At 34.4% G+C, this 17,698-nt stretch overlaps 1 protein-coding gene across 1 annotated transcript in view; it reads right to left on the bottom strand.

The window, feature by feature from the left end:
* Positions 1 to 17,340, bottom strand: part of LOC111047863 (protein dachsous-like) — a gene marked incomplete in the record, with an annotated part of 507,664 nt that extends 490,324 nt beyond the window's left edge. Inside the window, 1 exon segment of the mRNA XM_039429132.1 lies at positions 17,042 to 17,340.
* Positions 17,341 to 17,698: the final 358 nt, after the last annotated feature.

The raw sequence follows: 17,698 nt of genomic DNA, 5'->3' as shown, positions 1-17,698 counted from the left end.
TATCTATTGGGAGAGGAATAGCACAAGGTTACCTTTTTCTGTAAAGTGAACAACTACAAGACTTAACCTATTTCGGACTATGTGTAACCCTATCTATTTGGGACAGGAATAGAACAAGGTTACCTTTTTCTGTAAGGTGAACAACTACAAGACTTAACCTATTTCGGACTATGTGTAACCCTATCTATTTGGGAGAGGAATAGAACAAGGTTACCTTTTTCTGTGGAGTGAACAACTACAAGACTTAACCTATTTCGGACTATGTGTAACCCTATCTAAATTTCGGAGAGGAATAGCACAAGGTTACCTTATTTTTCTCTCCCTATCAGTTTGATGATGTACCTACTGTATGAATCAATGAAGATGGGTTTTAAAAACGACAACATCCAGATGAGTATGTGTGTGAGAGAGAGAGAGTGATGAAGAGACTTAGAGAGTGAGTGAGGGAAGGGAATAACCGAATCTAAAAGATATCACTTTGTCTCTTTATATGGCCGAGAGGAAAGGACTTACCAGCAGATAACCTTGCTATTCGAAAATCCTTTCCCATGCATATCAAAGCAGAAGATATGAGTGGTGTGGCAGAGGGTAGGGGGGTCTCGGGAGGAGTAAATTTCATTATTTTTTTGATAGGAGTAGAGCGCAGAGGCCATCTTTACATGGCTGATCCTCATCGTGCATGTGTGTTCGTGTATATGAATAGTAGTATGTGTAGTAGTGGCTATGCTAATTCCCCACAGTCATGTCTAATAAACTAACTGTTTTATGAACCGTCTATTAGTTTTATTTAAACAAAGGCAAAATACTCAGTTTCACCGAATTCGTTTCGCTTCACAGCCGGCCAAATCTCAGAGATCATCTAACGAAATTAGAATTTAAATTTTTGAATAGTTTCTGATCTTATGGAGGATGGATCAAGCTCAAAATTGTTGCCTACTATCAACTCTTTTATTAACCCAAAATAGGTTGTTGATGAAATCTCAGATCAAATTTTTGGTAGAGAGTTAGTGGGGAGGATATTTTCAATATTCTTTCCGAACAATGGACATTGATATGTCCAAAGCTCCGCCAATTTATGTAGATGCATAACAAAATAATTATTATCTAACAAATTGCTTTTTCATATCATATACAGTTCAATAATTATTTTCTTAGTCTATATTATGTAAATTCATCTACAATTTTGCTGTATTGTAAGCTATTGTATAAATGTATATAAGTGCATAAGTCAGTATATATTGTAATCTACATAAATAAAGTACTCAATCAATCAAACATTGGAAAGAGAAGAAAAACAAAGACTAATACATGAATCTGGTTTGCCTGAATATTATTTCAGATTATGATCTAGGCTTCAAGATAAATCCGTGTTTTTGATTGAAGATTTTTAGAGAAACAGCAGACTTCCTTCCTGAATTGCGTTACAATCTTACAAATAATATGAGAAATCGATATAATATATCATATATAATATATTATATATTATATTATTTTTCTAAATTTTCCAATGAGTGAAGAAGCAACTAATTCAGACAGAAGATACCCGGAAAAATAGTCTCAAATTGAGAATGACACTGAACAAATCCTATTATATTAAGCGAGCAATTTCTGTATTTATATATCTGGTTATTCTTATAAATGTTTACTTTTTATATCTGGTTATTTTTATATCTGGGTATTGTTATATCTGGTTATTTATGTTTAACGGATCTCGAGAACGGCTCTAACGATTTTCACGAAAATTTGGACCATGATAGGTTTATGATTTAAAGATTTCATTGCTCTAGGTATCATCCTTGAGAAAACTCGCTGAACGACATTAAAAGGATAATTCATCCTTGGCTGAAACAGCTGTCGATAGTAAAAAAATGAGTAAGTGAAAAATCAAAATATCGCATCCCCGAAATTCATAAGATGACTGGCGTATAGCCAGCTGTGAAATATAAACACGATCATTTTAGAGAATTGTGTTCTGTTTATCAATAAATAAAAATAACGAGTGAAGCTCGGTGCCCCGATATTAAACTTAAATTGAGTAGCTTAAGTCACCTGGCTGGGAAGTGGCCGTTTGCAGGGCCAAGCATGTAATGATGCTTTCGAATTTCATGCGAGTCCTTCAAGAGAGATTCACGGCCAAGTAATGTACAATATTTTTCGCTTCATAATCAGCAAATATGAAAATGAGTAACCAACAAGGAATAATGTAATTTTTTAAACTGGATTCTTGATATTAAATTATATTTCAGTGTTTTCATTAGTACCTGTACCTTCTAGGTTATGTTCATCCAACCATAGAGAAACAATAGCATAACTAGACATCCCATGGTATAGGGCGTTTATGTTGCAACTCTTACTGTTATCTCAAGCCGATAGTTCATGTAATTCTTTTCCGTGAAGCTGTGTGACACTGGTAGTCTCTCATATTGTGCCGTTCATACACTCTCACCCCAAAAAAACAGTGAAATTCGACAATAATCAACAGTAATCGGCTTGAGATAACAATAAAAGTTACGACATAAACGCCCTGTACCATGGGATATGTACTTACGCTATTAAAAAAGTAAATTCGTATGGCTTTTGTTGGTGGGGAGTCCCTTGCGGGAAGGTCCCACCGCCGGAATATATAATTTAAGCCGTCAATGGGCCTTACGACTGTCATACTTCAGCCGGGACCGACAGTTTAACGTGCCCATCCGATAACACGGGACTTACGCTATTGTTTCCCTATGATCCAACCTACCAACAACAGAAAATTATATGTACAGTAGCCTCTCTCTTAACCGGACACCTTTTAACCGGACATCGGTTTAACCGGACTACACTCCACGGAAGTGACATATCTTTAACCAGAAAATAATCATCAGCACATCGGTTCAACCGGACTGTACAGTACTTCTGCACCTGCCACGAATCATAATGGCTGTTTGGTTTTAAATATTTCAAATGTAAAAAGGCTTAGCAACTAACTATTTTCTTGTGTTTTGTGTTCACAGATATCATAATAAAGCGTCTAGTTTTATTATTTTTACGTAAAAGTCATTATTGGCTTATAAACTACAAAATATGCGTACCAATTTAACGACTTTTAGGGACCGTCGGTTTAACCGGAAAAAACGTTATCCGGACTGGCCTCAGTCCCGATGAGTCCGGATAAGAGAGAGGCTACTGTAAATGAATAACCAACAACTAATAATGTAATATTTTAAACTAGATTCATGATATATCATATTATATTTCAGTGTTTTCATTGGTACCTTTTAGGTTATGTTTACCCAACATTACAGGCAGGACGATCTGAAATCCAGAAGAACTGAGACCCTCCCAACACAACAACACATTCTTGCGAAGAGGTCGTGCAAATAAATCGCGGCACCCCTAACTACGTTTTCCGCCGAGAACACAGAACAGATTCCGCACCTGAATTAATTCATTCCTTAGCGGATAATTTAAGACGCATTTAATCTGTTTTTGCGCGCGTTTGTTGTTGCAACCAACAACTGCGCAGGTTGGATGGGTGGAGAGGAAGGAGTTGAAGGAGAGGGAAGAGTATGGTTGAGGAGGAGATTGCAGAAAAGTATTGTCGGTTTATTATTCGTATGTAAATCGGTGGGGACAGCACAATGCTAGCGGCAGGGTCTTTGGGACCTCGATACAGTGCACTGCTTCATATGCCTCCTCACCCTTGAGCTGGACCACTATTTGCACTTTATTTATGGTGAGGTCCACGTTATAATGGAAGTGGAGAAAGATAGCTGAACAGTGTTGCCGATTCACTACATTCTATAGAGGATACTGATACCGGTATATCTGATGTAATATTTATTCTTGTTAAAAAAAATCTTAGGATTAATTATTAATAATAAGACTAATTAATTAATGATTCTGCTTAATTCTTAAGGTGCGTACAGATATACGCGCCGCGAACATGAGCTGACTATTATCTGTATCTTTACAGAAACGGTTCGTTCGTTCGTGCGTGTCAGGTGATAAGGTGATTAAATGCCTAAATTAAAATAAAAATCCACTGTTCTAACAGCTTCGTCATTAAATCCGAAGAGGTCTTGTCGAGTGCATGCTGGTGCAATACAGGTGATATAAATAAATTTCTCTTCTCCAACACACCCAAACACTAAGCCCATTGTTTTTTTATATTTGTAACATTTTATTGTGTTTTATTTGTTTCGTAAATCTTTGTAATTTTGTTTTGTCTTATTTTGTCTGTTTTTAATAAATTGAAAAAAAAACAAATACAAAAACGGTAAGATACATACATAAAAAGCTTGGCATCAGCTGATTAAAAGTGAATTGCTCATGTTCGCGGCGCGTATATCTGTACGCACCTTTGGATTCTGCTAAGATGGCAGAGCAATGTTGCCGATTCACTGCCTTCTATATAGGCTACTGATACCGGTAGCCTATATCTGATGTAATATCAACTGTTCATTCTTGCTAAAAATAATCAATATTATATTTTATTCATCAAGAAATTATATTTTCCAATGATTTAATAATGATTTTTTTATTATTGAAATTAGATTTTTAATTAATTATATTTCGACATTGTCAAAAACAATTTGGCAACGTTGCGGAGGTAGGAAAGGATAGCACTATCTACTTTGTCGAATGATAGACAAGGATAGCAACAACAATGTTAATCAAATACTTCCATTACAACGTGGACCTCATTATAAGTGTGAAGAGACCTTTTATCTATTTAATGATAATATAATATAATATCAGGGCACCGAGCTTCGCTCGATCGTCTTTTAACAATGTAAAATTAATAATTAGTTAACAAAATATTCTATCTCAATTAGTAATATTCATTATGATTATTGAAAAATATAATTTTGCTTAATAAAATATAATTGGTTATTTTAAACGAGAATGAACAGTTAATATTACAATATCGGGGCACCGAGATTCGCTCGTTATTTTTATTTATTGATAAACAGAACACAATTCTCTGAAATGATCGTGTTTATATTTTAAAGCTGGCTATACGTCAGCTTATGAATTTCGGGGATGCGATATTTTGATTTTCCACAGAATCATAACTCGCTCACTTTTTACTATCCACAGACGACGAAAGTCTCAGCTGTTTCAGCCAAGGATGAATTATCCTTTTAATGTAGTTCAGCGAGTTTTCCCAAGGATGAGACCTAGTGAAATCGAATTCTTATATCATAAACCTACTATCTCCCAAATTTCGTGAAAATCGTTAGAGCCGTTTTCGAGGTCCGTTAAACATAAATAACCATATAACCAAATATAAAAATAACCAGATATCAGAATATAAAAATATAAACAGATATACAGAGATTGCTCGCTTATTATAATAGGATTCTTGGAAACATTCAGGGAAAGGGCATCTCCTACGTTATTGGGAAGTGAGTTGAAAGTAATTTTACTTGAATAACTTTACTCCACTTTCAAAAACGTGCATTCACTATAGAAAATGTTGACCTTCAAAAACAAACCAATTCACTCCCACAGAACGCCAAATAACGTTGTTGAATCTATTGATTGGTTTCTTAGTGTATTAAACAGAATATTCAGTTTTTGAGAAAATCAAACATTAATTAATCAAATACTCAATCACTGTAAAAGCATCCTGAATCATAATCCGAGGGCCTAAAGTTGAGAAAAGGAGATGAAAGCTTTTGAAAATAAATGGCAAATTGGCAACGAAAACATTCTTTGATAATTATTCTTAATCCTTTTTACGCATAATAATTCAAAGATGGCGGAGGCGCGAATATAATCAATTAGCCAACCAGTTATCCGAAAAAAGAAGCAAACAACAGCTCCAATCGATCAGTTTTTATTTTTGGACATATTCGGCTTTTCTTCAAGGTTCTGGAAACAAGCTCAACATTACAGCCCAAGTGGAAACTATAGAGTTTGGTTGCATCTTATATCTATAGATGATATAATTATAATTAATTATAATTATAATTATATAGTATAATTGTTGGAAATAGCCAGTGATGAATTCTTCATGACAAAGACGTCATGTATGATTGTTATTGTCATCCATGTAGTATGACAAATAATGTTTGAGAGCTGGGACTACTATATGATAAGAGTTGGTGTATGATAAATTAATAACGTCACCCAATGAATAACGAATATGAATAATGAATAATGCTAATCCAGAAGCCATCAGCCCCCTACAAAGAATATAATTATATCGGGGTAGGAATGTTGGAAGAAAATAGAAAGGCAAATCAAGGGTGAGCACTTTTTCATATCATGATAGTTTTATGCTACGTCTGAATTTGACGTCATCGTTCAACGAGATGTATATTGATTATTTATTTATTTCATTCACAAATCATAAGTATAATATATAATATGATTGGAAGAAGACAACAGGCATAGCCCAAAACTGTCTTCTCCCAAATTTTTACAAATAATAGTTTCAAAAAAGAATAAGGTTAAGATTTCACTTTTCACTTTAAAAAAGATCGATGTATCGATTTGTTCAATTTCATTATTACAATCAACAGTCTATAACTTATGTTTCTGAATGTATAAGCTTATTAGCTATCTATAGCGTTAATAGCTATTTACCAATACTTTACAAGAATTTGAAGACAAATTAAGGGCACACGAAGTGGAAACAACATGCAAATATAATCAGCTTCAATCTGAACTAACTTTTCTGTGTTTGTCAAACCTTACACTTTATATTTTTTCACAAAATATGTGAGTTATTTTCTTGCATCTCAATTTAAACAAAATAGGCCTAAATGTTCATCGATATCGAGATGTAGTCGACAGTTACTTGCTTGGAGCAGAGGCAGAGATGTAAAATTTCAGGTTAACTTTGCTAAATGATTTCGTAGTTTTTGTCTTTGAAAGTTCAGGAGTTCTAAATCAGGACTGAATTCCCTTTTCTTGAGTTGAAAATGGTCAAATGTGATCAAATAAATCTGAACAATTAATTATAATAATAATACCAAGAGCAAATCGATACATCGATAATCAATATACAAATCGATACATCGATAATCAATATACATCTAGATTGATTAGTATTCGTTGAACGATGACGTCAAATCCAGACGTAGCGTAAACTATCCTGATATGAAAAAGTGCTCACCCAAATCTAGATCCCCCACTATATAGCTTTGGTCAAGAGAAGGGGAATCAACAGGTACTACCCCGTATATAAATAAATACAGCACTACCTGTCTATGTCACGACGGGGTGGTTGCAGGAGAGGTCGATGACACCCCCCACCCAAATCAACCAGCCCCTCTCGCATCAAACCACTGGGGACCAACTCTTGTGACAAACAATAATTCATTATCTAGATCTCTTTCGGACCTATGTCGGACTGGGTGAAACTATATCTAAATTTGGGAGAGGAAAAGCACAAGGTTACCTATTTTTTGTAAATTTAGTTTTGAAGCATCTAAATTTAAAAATCTACTTTGTGGGAATAATTAAGGACTGGAGATTTTGTGAAAGAACAACTACAAGACAACATATTTCGGACTATGTGTAACCTTATCTAAATTTGGGAGAGGAATAGCACAAGGTTACCTTATTTTTTCTATGTTTAGTTTTGAAGCATCTAAATTTAAAAATCTACTTTGTGGAAATAATTAAGGACTGAAAATTTTGTGAAAGAACAACTACTAAACATATTTCGGACTATGTGTAACCTTATCTAAATTTGGGAGAGGAATAGCACAAGGTTACCTTATTTTTTTCTCTCCCTATCATTTTTGATGATGTACTTTTTGTATGAATCAATAAAGAATCAATCAATCTTAACTCTTTCTCTAATGCTTTCAATGCTGTTCACTCTTACTATTTCTCTCCCTTTCTATATATTTTTTCTCCCATTTTTCTCTCCCTATCATTTTTGATGATGTACTTGTTGTATGAATCAATAAAGAATCAATCAATCTTAACTCTTTCACTAATGCATTGAATGCTGTTCACTCTTACTATTTTTCAGTCAAGATCTGAATGGAATGGAGCTTATGATTATACAATACGGGGCGTAGGTTTGGTGCATTGCTTCCGTTCACTTCTCAGAAGGGTGTAACATTAACGCCTCCAAACTGAGCAACTGCAAAAGAGATAATAAAGATTTGATCGTTTAAAAACAACTGAAATGTAAACTCAAGATTGATACCAATCATGGTTGTGAACTGTAGATGAATGTGAGCAGGACAGGTGAATATTTTATGGTGTTTTACAACATAATATATGGTATTCAAACAATATAAAACAATATATGGTATTCAAACGATATATCTCACTTGGATATAATAGCCTATATCATACTAGCACTATAGCCTGGTTTTCACTAGTAGAGTGAGTGTTCGAGTAACTGGCATAATAACTCTGCAGAGCATACTCCACTATACTTACTTGGTCGAGTAAGCATAAGGTTACCTTATTTTTTCTCTCCCTATCATTTTTGATGATGTACTTTGTATGAATCAATAAAGAATCAATCAATCGATCTCAACTCTTTCACTAATACGTCAATCTTTTTTGTCAATCTAATCGTCAATCTTTCTAATGCCTCAATCTTTTCACTGCAATTGAGAATAGTAGGTAAAGAGTGTTGCCCAGTGAACAGAACTAACTAACCTTAAAATGTCAATACTTTTTAATAAATCAATACTTGAACACTCATTAACACTTTTTAATAAATTAATATTTTTATATTATTAAAAATTGAAGGCCTATTATTACTTTGCTAAATATTGTTAATTTTATTGTACTGTATACTTCTAAAATTTGTACTTTTTTTAACTTTATTATTTTGTGATTGTGATTTCAATTTTTAATAAATAACAATACTTCTTGAATTTGATAGCCTACGGCACGATTCTACTCTACTAGCTCGAGACTGTTTTCATTAGTGGTAGAGTAGAGTGAGAACCACTGCTTCTGAGGGAAGGCAAGTGGTAGAGTACTATCCCACTCTACTCTAATAAAAACTAGTACTACTGTACTATGACTCTTCTATTTGTAGAGTTCACAAGATTAGTTAGTACTTGCCCAGGGAACTCTACCACTAACTGAATTAAATCAAGTTTTGTTTGTTATATGTGGTTCATTTCGAGTCTAACCACCAGCTCATTCAATTCAGTTGAAGCTTTTAATATGCAGACGTTACTGAATATAATACAAATATATGGATAATGGTATCCTGTTTAACCAAATATTTCTAATGTATCTGAATTCTGGATAAAGGGCTCTGAATTTTTACTAAAGAAGCTTCAACGATGATCATAAGGCAAAAACGGTGGAGAATAATAGTAATTACACAAGAAATTCAGTTGTTTACAACATTTACAACATTTTTACAACTTCTAATTCCATTTCAGATGTTATGACTATTTTTATTTGTCCATTTTTTCAAGATTTTCATATGAGAAGAAATGTTTTTTCTTTAAATGATTCAAGAAAGAGATTTGAAATAGAATGACATTCTCCCAGTAACGAGTTTTGAGCAATTAATGGAGGGACAACAATAACAAATTTATTGAAACGTCGAGACAATTGAATAATACAAATATCAATTAGATAAGTTACCAAATGATATACATAATGTTCATTGAGGGAACAATTAATTCAGTTATGACTAATTGACAATAATTTAAATAGTGTGGACTTGTAATGAATTCAATTAAAACACGTTATGGAGAAATCGTACAATATTTTAATAATCACATTAATCTACTTATAAGTTTAATTTATTAGTTCAATCTGGATCTCTATTCAAGTTATGCACATTCAACATTGAGTAAACACCTCAACTCAATGGAAGCCTAAATCAATTCCAGATTCATGAGTGCATGCATAATGATAGGTTCTGAAGTCTAATAAATTGCAAGATAATTATCGAACTACCTGTGAAGTGTATGCACTGAGATTTACAAGCTGTTGAACTCTATTTGATTTGCCGCTGTCTTTTCTAGAGCAGATTACCATTCAAAGGCCTCAAGAGAAATTTTTATTTTATTTATTCGTGGATACAATATTACATGTCATATAAATATGTTTGGGTAGTAACAACAGGTTTGGCCCAAAACTATTCGATTCCCAAATTTTGATAATGAATATCATGTTCAAAAAAATGAATGAAGAATGACGAGGGAATGTTTCTGAGAATGTTAATGAGAAAATGTTTCTATTAATATCCCCTTTCATTTTAGACATGGAACATTTTAAAGAACAATTAAATTCTTGATTATTGAATTGGAGTGTCGAAAATAAATGAAGAAATCCGAAATTGATTCACACGTGAGTAGGCTACTAGTTTATAGCTAATATTTATTTATACATTGATAGATACAATATAATTCTCAACTATGAATGATCGGGAATGGAACAACAGGCTTAAAGTCCAAAACTGTTCCTTTCCCAAATTTAGATAGAGATTGTCCAAAAATAGGTTATGTTTACACTTCACGATTTTTGTCTAATTATTGGACAATTTAGGCCCGGTTCACATAAGCCTGTTGAATTTAGGTCACGATTAAAACCCATGAGGACCAATCATAGGAGTGTTTTTCTAAGGAGACTACTCTGATTAGTGCTCCTGGAATTTAATCACGGTTAAAATTTGAAAGGCTTCTGTGCGACCAGCTCTGAGAATGCAGTGTTGTGATTAATACGGTAATTCAAAAGTGAGAGATATCAACTGGCAGTTTATCATGGGACGTGAAATAGATGTATTGAAATGAATTTTGTGTTACAGAACAAGCGAAGCAAGTCCAGCCATAACTAATAGTTCTGTGAGCAGTAGACCTCACGCAGTATTCTCATCCACAAAGTACCTGATTGAAACTATAGACCTTATGGAAATACAGCAATAGACTGTCTTCTCCACACATCTGTTTAATAACTTGTCAGCTGATCTATGATGAATAATAATTCTACAGTCTGATTTTTACTCTAATATTGGCGTATGAAGGAGGCTCCTTTTATATTATCCTTGAAATGCAAAATTTTCAAAAACCTTGTATATAAGTCGACGCGCAATTTAAAAATGAATAAACCTGTCACATTTCATGAAAATCTATTACCGCATTTCGCCGTAAATGCGCAACATATAAACATATAAACATCAAGAGAAATGCCAAACCGTCGACTTGAATCTTAGACCTCACTTCGCTCGGTCAACTAAATACTCGTTTTGTTTATATAAAGGGTAGGAATTTAAGAACAGGGACTACAGTGTCTACCACGATACCTTTCAGAGCGACTGTCAACAAAGTAATAACTGATAACAATTTTTGAACTAGAATTGATAATGTGGACCACCACAGCTGTACTCTGTACTATAGCTGAAGATGTGTTGGTTTCAACACGAAATAACAGTCTACAGTCCTGTGTAAAAAACTAATAAATGTGGATGTGATAAAAACAATACTGTGTTTTTACAATCGTAAGTAATAATTGCCAGAAAGATTGCCAAAATTCCGTAACGTATCAGGCACCAAAAGATTGTGATGGGTAGGAAGTTATAGTATTGTTTATTCATGCTTTCTATTTTTAGAAGAAGGATCACAGTTGAATATTGGGAATTACGGTCTGATATAACGACGGATGCCCATGTAGTGATAGAATTGTAAGATAGCAATCGAGAGGTGTAGAGTTATTTGACGACACAGTGTGTTTCCGGCTAGATTATGAGAATTGTGTTGCTGTTTTTCAGAGAGATTCGTCGTCTTTTTCACCAGGAATGAGATTGAGACAAGGTATTCGACCCTGCACTGCACTCAGGCCTCGAAAACCGGTATGCGATGGTATGCCCCTGTCCTAAGCCCTAGCGGGGGAGTCAGCACTCGCTTTTTCAGCAGTTCCTTCAACACAGGGACCGCGCGGTCTTTTCAGGCATGCGCCTTTTTTTGCTGCCCAAACTGACGTGCCTACTCTGCGGCCACAAAAGAAGGAAACACTAGTTCTACGAACTATACACTACCAAAGAAAAGGAAATACTATAATAGTTGATTGCAGGAGAATAGTAAAAATACATGGGATTGGATAGAATATATTGATAATGTGGACCTCAATATAGGATTGCTACAATCCTATCTATTCTCGGTAAAAATTGAGTAGGTAAAAAGTGTGCAAGTGTGCTTGTCAACTACATTTTAAATGAGTGCCTACGAACTAAGAGTACCAATTCACATTCTTCTAATTGAATAGACGTAAAACGTTGTCAAAAATCCACTTTAATTGAATAAAAATTAATATTTTACAGGAGCATGCTTTCGTGTGTGCTCACACATCATCAGCTGTAAGTTACAGTACAGTTGGGTTGGGAAGTAGAAAGATTCCAACTCAAAAAGAAAAGCAAGAGCTACTTGATCATTGTGAGTAATTATCATTTCTACTTTTAATTTATGATTTTAATTTTAATTCTAATTTATATATACTTAATTCTAACAAAATTATTAGAAATTATATGAATTCGGCCTACTTTTTATGAAAAATACCTTTTAGTTTTATACAAAATACTTTTATTAGTTCTAGGTATTTTTCATAAAAAGTAGGCCGAATTCATATAATTTCTAATAATTTTGTTAGAATTAAGAATATATAAATTGGAATTAAAATTAAAATCATTAATTAAAAATAGAAATGATAATTACTCAGAATGATCAAGTAGCTCTTGCTTTTGTTTTTGTTAAGTTGGAATATTTCTACTTCCCAACCCAACTGTACTGTAACTTACAGCTGAAGATGTGTGAACACACACGAAAGCATGCTCCTGTAAAATATTAATTTCTTTTTAATTAAAGTGGATTTTTGAAAACGTTTCAAGTCTATTCAATATTATGGAAAAGTTCCACAACATCAACATTCACGCTACACATTCTTTTACTTTGAAGTCGTGATCAAGTTCTAATTTATTTCTGCCAATCATTGCCTTATTGCTAACTATTGAATCAGCTTCACTAATAACTAACATTTTCCATTCTGAAGCCATGATTGAATTTGAATTTATTTCAGCTATTTAGATTCAATTACTTGCTCTCAATACAGGTATTTGATGTAGAAAATACAGTGTATCTTTAGTTTCATTTGAGAGTCCGAGTGCCAGTTGCACAAAAGCCGGTTAAATTTTAAGGTATTTGATGTAGAAAATACAGTGTATCTTCAGTTTCATTTGAGAGTCCGAGTGCCAGTTGCACAAAAGCCGGTTAAATTTTAAGGTATTTGATGTAGAAAATACAGTGTATCTTTAGTTTCATTTGAGAGTCCGAGTGCCAGTTGCACAAAAGCCGGTTAAATTTTAACCATAATTAATTCCACGAGAACCAATCAGAGAAACCGTCTTATCAAAAAGGCCTTCTCTGAATGGTTCTCATAAAATTATCTCAGTTAAAATTTAACCGGCATTTGTGCAACCGGGCCTGAAAATTGGACAATACTTCTAGTGAATTTCCAGTTCTTCATGGAATATTGTCACATACTAATGTAGGCTACTTTCATATTGTTAGTCACGTTTTTTCAATACGAGTGCATTTCCTCATTACTTTACTTCATGTTTCTCACCAAGGCTAAATCTTACAAAAAACCCTTAGAAATAACAGCACTGCAATCAATTTCACCAATTAAAAATTGAATTTACATGTGCATTATGTTGTTTAAACTGCAGTTGACATTTCAAGGTATATGCCGCCAGTACCGGTATGCATTGTTGTCAATGAAAGCTTTATCTGATTCTTCAGAACTGCATCGAAGATTACATGCACACAATTGTATTTATTGTTTACAGATGTAATGCATATTTTAACAAAGCTGATACCAGGGCCTACATTGGAAGGTCATGTGTGCGAAGAACCTCTGTACTCCTAGAGAACTACCTACGGATTTGTGTACTCAACATTCATGAGTCTATCATAAAATCATTGTAACAATAGTTCTGTTTGTAAGTTGTTCTTGAAAAATTAAATTGTATGAACTTGGGTGTGAGAGAGCTAAGGAGTTACGTGCTATATATATACTCATAGCAATATTGTAAAGCACACCGATGTAGATGAATATTAATTTTTAGTCACATATTTCAAATAATTAAGGAAGAATTTTGGATAAAAAACATATATTTATTATAAAATGGATAGATAATATTTTAAAATTTATTATTGAAAAACGTTCCCCATTCTCTCTCAGGTGAACGTTGAATTGATGAATGTCCTCAAATCAAGTGGGATTAAATCTTGGCATTAATTAAAAACTTGAATGTTGTTTGGATCATAAAACTGAAATTCAATACTCTCTGATATCCGATTTGACGACTTCCAGTTATGATTTTACGTTACATTACTTATGCCCAGTTTCTATAACTCTTATTAAATCGTTTAATGGACCGTTGAAGTTGAAGTTATATCATATTTCTAAAGCATTATTAGACCAAAGTAATGTTTATCATACTTATTTTTTATGTATTATTGAATTATATGTGATCAATTTTAAATCAAGTTAAAACAAATATGTTTCAATGGTTTTTAGTATCTTGTTCTAATCACATATTTCAAATAAACGAGGAAGAATTCCCGATAAATAACATATATTTATTATAAAATGGATAGATAATACTTTATAATTGATTATTGAAAAACGTTTCCCGTTCTCTCTCAGGTGAACTTTAAATTGATAAATGTCCTCAAAGTTAAAACAAATATGTGTCAATGGAATTTCAATGATTAAACAAGATTTATCATAATTTTCGATGACTGAGTGGAGAATTTCAATCATGGGAATGAATTTATAAACTCTTCCAGGAGTGAATTAAATAATTTAGAACAAGAGTAGCCAGATATTTTTATAAGAGTTCACTGCCATTATGAGTTATACTTTATAATCCATTATTGAAAAACGTTTCCTATTCTCTCGCAGGTGAAAGTTAAATTGATAAATGTCCTCAAAGTTAAAACAAATATGTTTCAATGGTTTTTAGTATCTTGTTCTAATCACATATTTCAAATAAACGAGGAAGAATTCCCGATAAATAACATATATTTATTATAAAATGAATAGATAATACTTTATAATTGATTATTGAAAAACGTTCCCCATTCTCTCTCAGGTGAACGTTAAATTGATAAATGTACTCAAAGAAACTGCTGATCCATATTTTTGGCCTTCTCTTTCTGACACGGATTTGCTGACTCTACATCGTCACTCAGTTCCCAGAACCGCCAACTATAGAAAATAATAGGAGTTTGGCTATACTTCAAAATTGTTTCTATTATCAAGGTTATCTAAGAACTTTGCCGGTAAGTATTTTTACTGGTATTTTTACTAGCCAGTAATTTTACTGGATGAAAATTCTGGCTTTTATCATGGTTATCTTAAAACTTTGACGGTAAGTTAAAAATAAGGAAGTATTAGACCAAGCATGTCTCAAACATTACTATTTTATTTTCAAGTTAATTAACACATTTGTATATAAAAATTCTGGCTTTTATCAGGGTTTTCTTAATATAAACTTGACGGCAATCGGTGAGTGGAGATCAGGGTAATATTAGTGCGAGCAAGTCTCAAAATCAGCAAGTCTCATCATGATTTTCTTAGGATTTTGACGATAATCGGTAAGAGGAATCTGGTTATTATTACAGCAAGCAAGCCTCAGAACATTACAATTTTGCACTATTTATAATTATCACTTTTAGAAGGAACCTGAGATGAGATAGAAATGTTGATAGCTCTCTCTCTCCCAAAAGGATAAAACTTGCCACCTACGTATGCACGGTGTGCCAAGGTTAACTTGCAGATAGGCCTACAACCAGGGAACCAGCCAATACACAGGTTGTATCCTCCTATTCTAAAACCCGGTTGCACAAAAGATTGTAACTTTTAACCGTGATTAAAACTTTACGAGAACCAATCACAGAAGGCGTTTTTGAGAAGACGTCTCTCTGAATGGTTCTGGTGGATATATAGCGTATGGCATTTTGACACATTTACCTCTCAAATATGAATTATGCGCTCAATTATAATAATTGATTGTCATTAAATTAAAAGTCAAAATATAAAACTATGCACATGGAGAGAACCAGTAGTTTTAAAAACATAATTATCAAAAGATAAAACTAGCCTAGACATTTATAAAGCTAAGTCCAAATCAGCCAACCATTCAAGAGCTGCTTGTGCAGCATTCACAAAATCCTCAACGGCATGGGGATACAACCTGACAGGACAGACCTCAGTTATATGTTTCAAAGTTTTTTTTGGAGCTCCACAGTCACATTCAGGTGATGGAATGATCCCCCATTTATGCAGACTGTCCCCACATACACCATGCCCTGTTCGCACCCTGTTTAATCCTATCCAAAGGTGACGGGGAAGGCTGAAACCTTCTGACTCATTATTTGGCTTGATAAGCTGTGCCAATTGGTCAGGTACTTGCAAATTCCAAGTTCTCGTGGAATTAAACACGGTTAAAATTTAACCGGTTTTCCGGTAGCCTACCTATGAGGTCTATTCTCAAAAGTGAGGATCACCAACATTCCACAAGCTTTCTAGATTACTTCTCGCAGAAGGAGTACGGTGTAAAATTTAATCACGGTTAAAATTTAACCGGTTTTCCGGCACCTATGAGGTCTATTCTCAAAAGTGACGATCACCAACATTCCACAAGCTTTCTAGATTGCTTCTCGCAGAAGGAGAACGGTGTACACGATAATTTTTGCCGAGGAATTTAAATTCAGGGTATTTGATACTGAACCGCGTTCAATCTCAAGAGGAAACTGAATCAGGTGCAAAAGTTGATCGTACCTGAGCACAGTAATGAGATATAAATAAACGAATTTCAGATGTTAATGTTATTCATTTAAGACGTGGGGAAGAGCAGCGCATGAAACCGAGATGTAGCCGAGACCAAGTGGTAACAATAAACAAAACCAGTTGCCAGCACCACAGAGTATGGGCGAAGGCAAGGCTGCTGCTGCTGCAATACGACGGCCAAACTTCGCTCACATTCTATGAAGAAAAACATTGTGTGGAAGATGAGATTCAAAGATTGAGTTGGGAAAAGAGAGTGAGTTACCTAGATAAAAGGTTAATCCAATTTTTGAAGCGATGTTGGAGCCAGCTACAATTCAGCAGACAAACAACACTTTTGGTAACAAGTTTCAAATGAAAGAACACCAATGTGTTTTGGCACAATCACTTGTCGCGCACTCAACAGTGTGTACTTCACCACCACATTATACTACTAACAACAAAATGTCAACTACTGTAACAAGTAAGTAGTTAATGATCATAATACCACCGAAATGATCATCGCGAACGGTTGGAGTAGAACACTCAGGCAACCTACGAACCTGCGTACCGACACTGACTGGCGTCCAGTGGCCCGAGCTGGGCTTCAGGACAGGTTTCGCTGCTGCGATGGGATCGCGGAATCGGAGCCGACCGGCTTGCACGACCTCCGTCACCCGCTCAGTTCCGTGGTCCCACACTGGCCGCTAGTTTCGCGTTCCACCGCTGCGCGCAGCACCACTCGGTCACTCTTGTAAATACCAAAGCTGGCGACGTCACGGAGTGCCGGCGCAAATAATTGTTCACAGATACACCTCTCACTCACACACTCTCTTCTCTCACACTCACTCCCTTTCTATCTTCACCGCCACTCATCAACCGCACCTCACCACCACACAGAAGAAGAAGAAGATGAAGAAGAAAGAGAGAAGAAGAAGAAGAG

This window comes from Nilaparvata lugens, chromosome 5 (assembly GCF_014356525.2).
Source record: "Nilaparvata lugens isolate BPH chromosome 5, ASM1435652v1, whole genome shotgun sequence".
In the NCBI taxonomy this organism is placed as follows: Eukaryota; Metazoa; Arthropoda; class Insecta; order Hemiptera; family Delphacidae; genus Nilaparvata; species Nilaparvata lugens.
The sequence above is the reverse complement of the archived record's forward strand: the minus strand, read 5'-3'. Positions and strand labels throughout refer to the sequence as shown.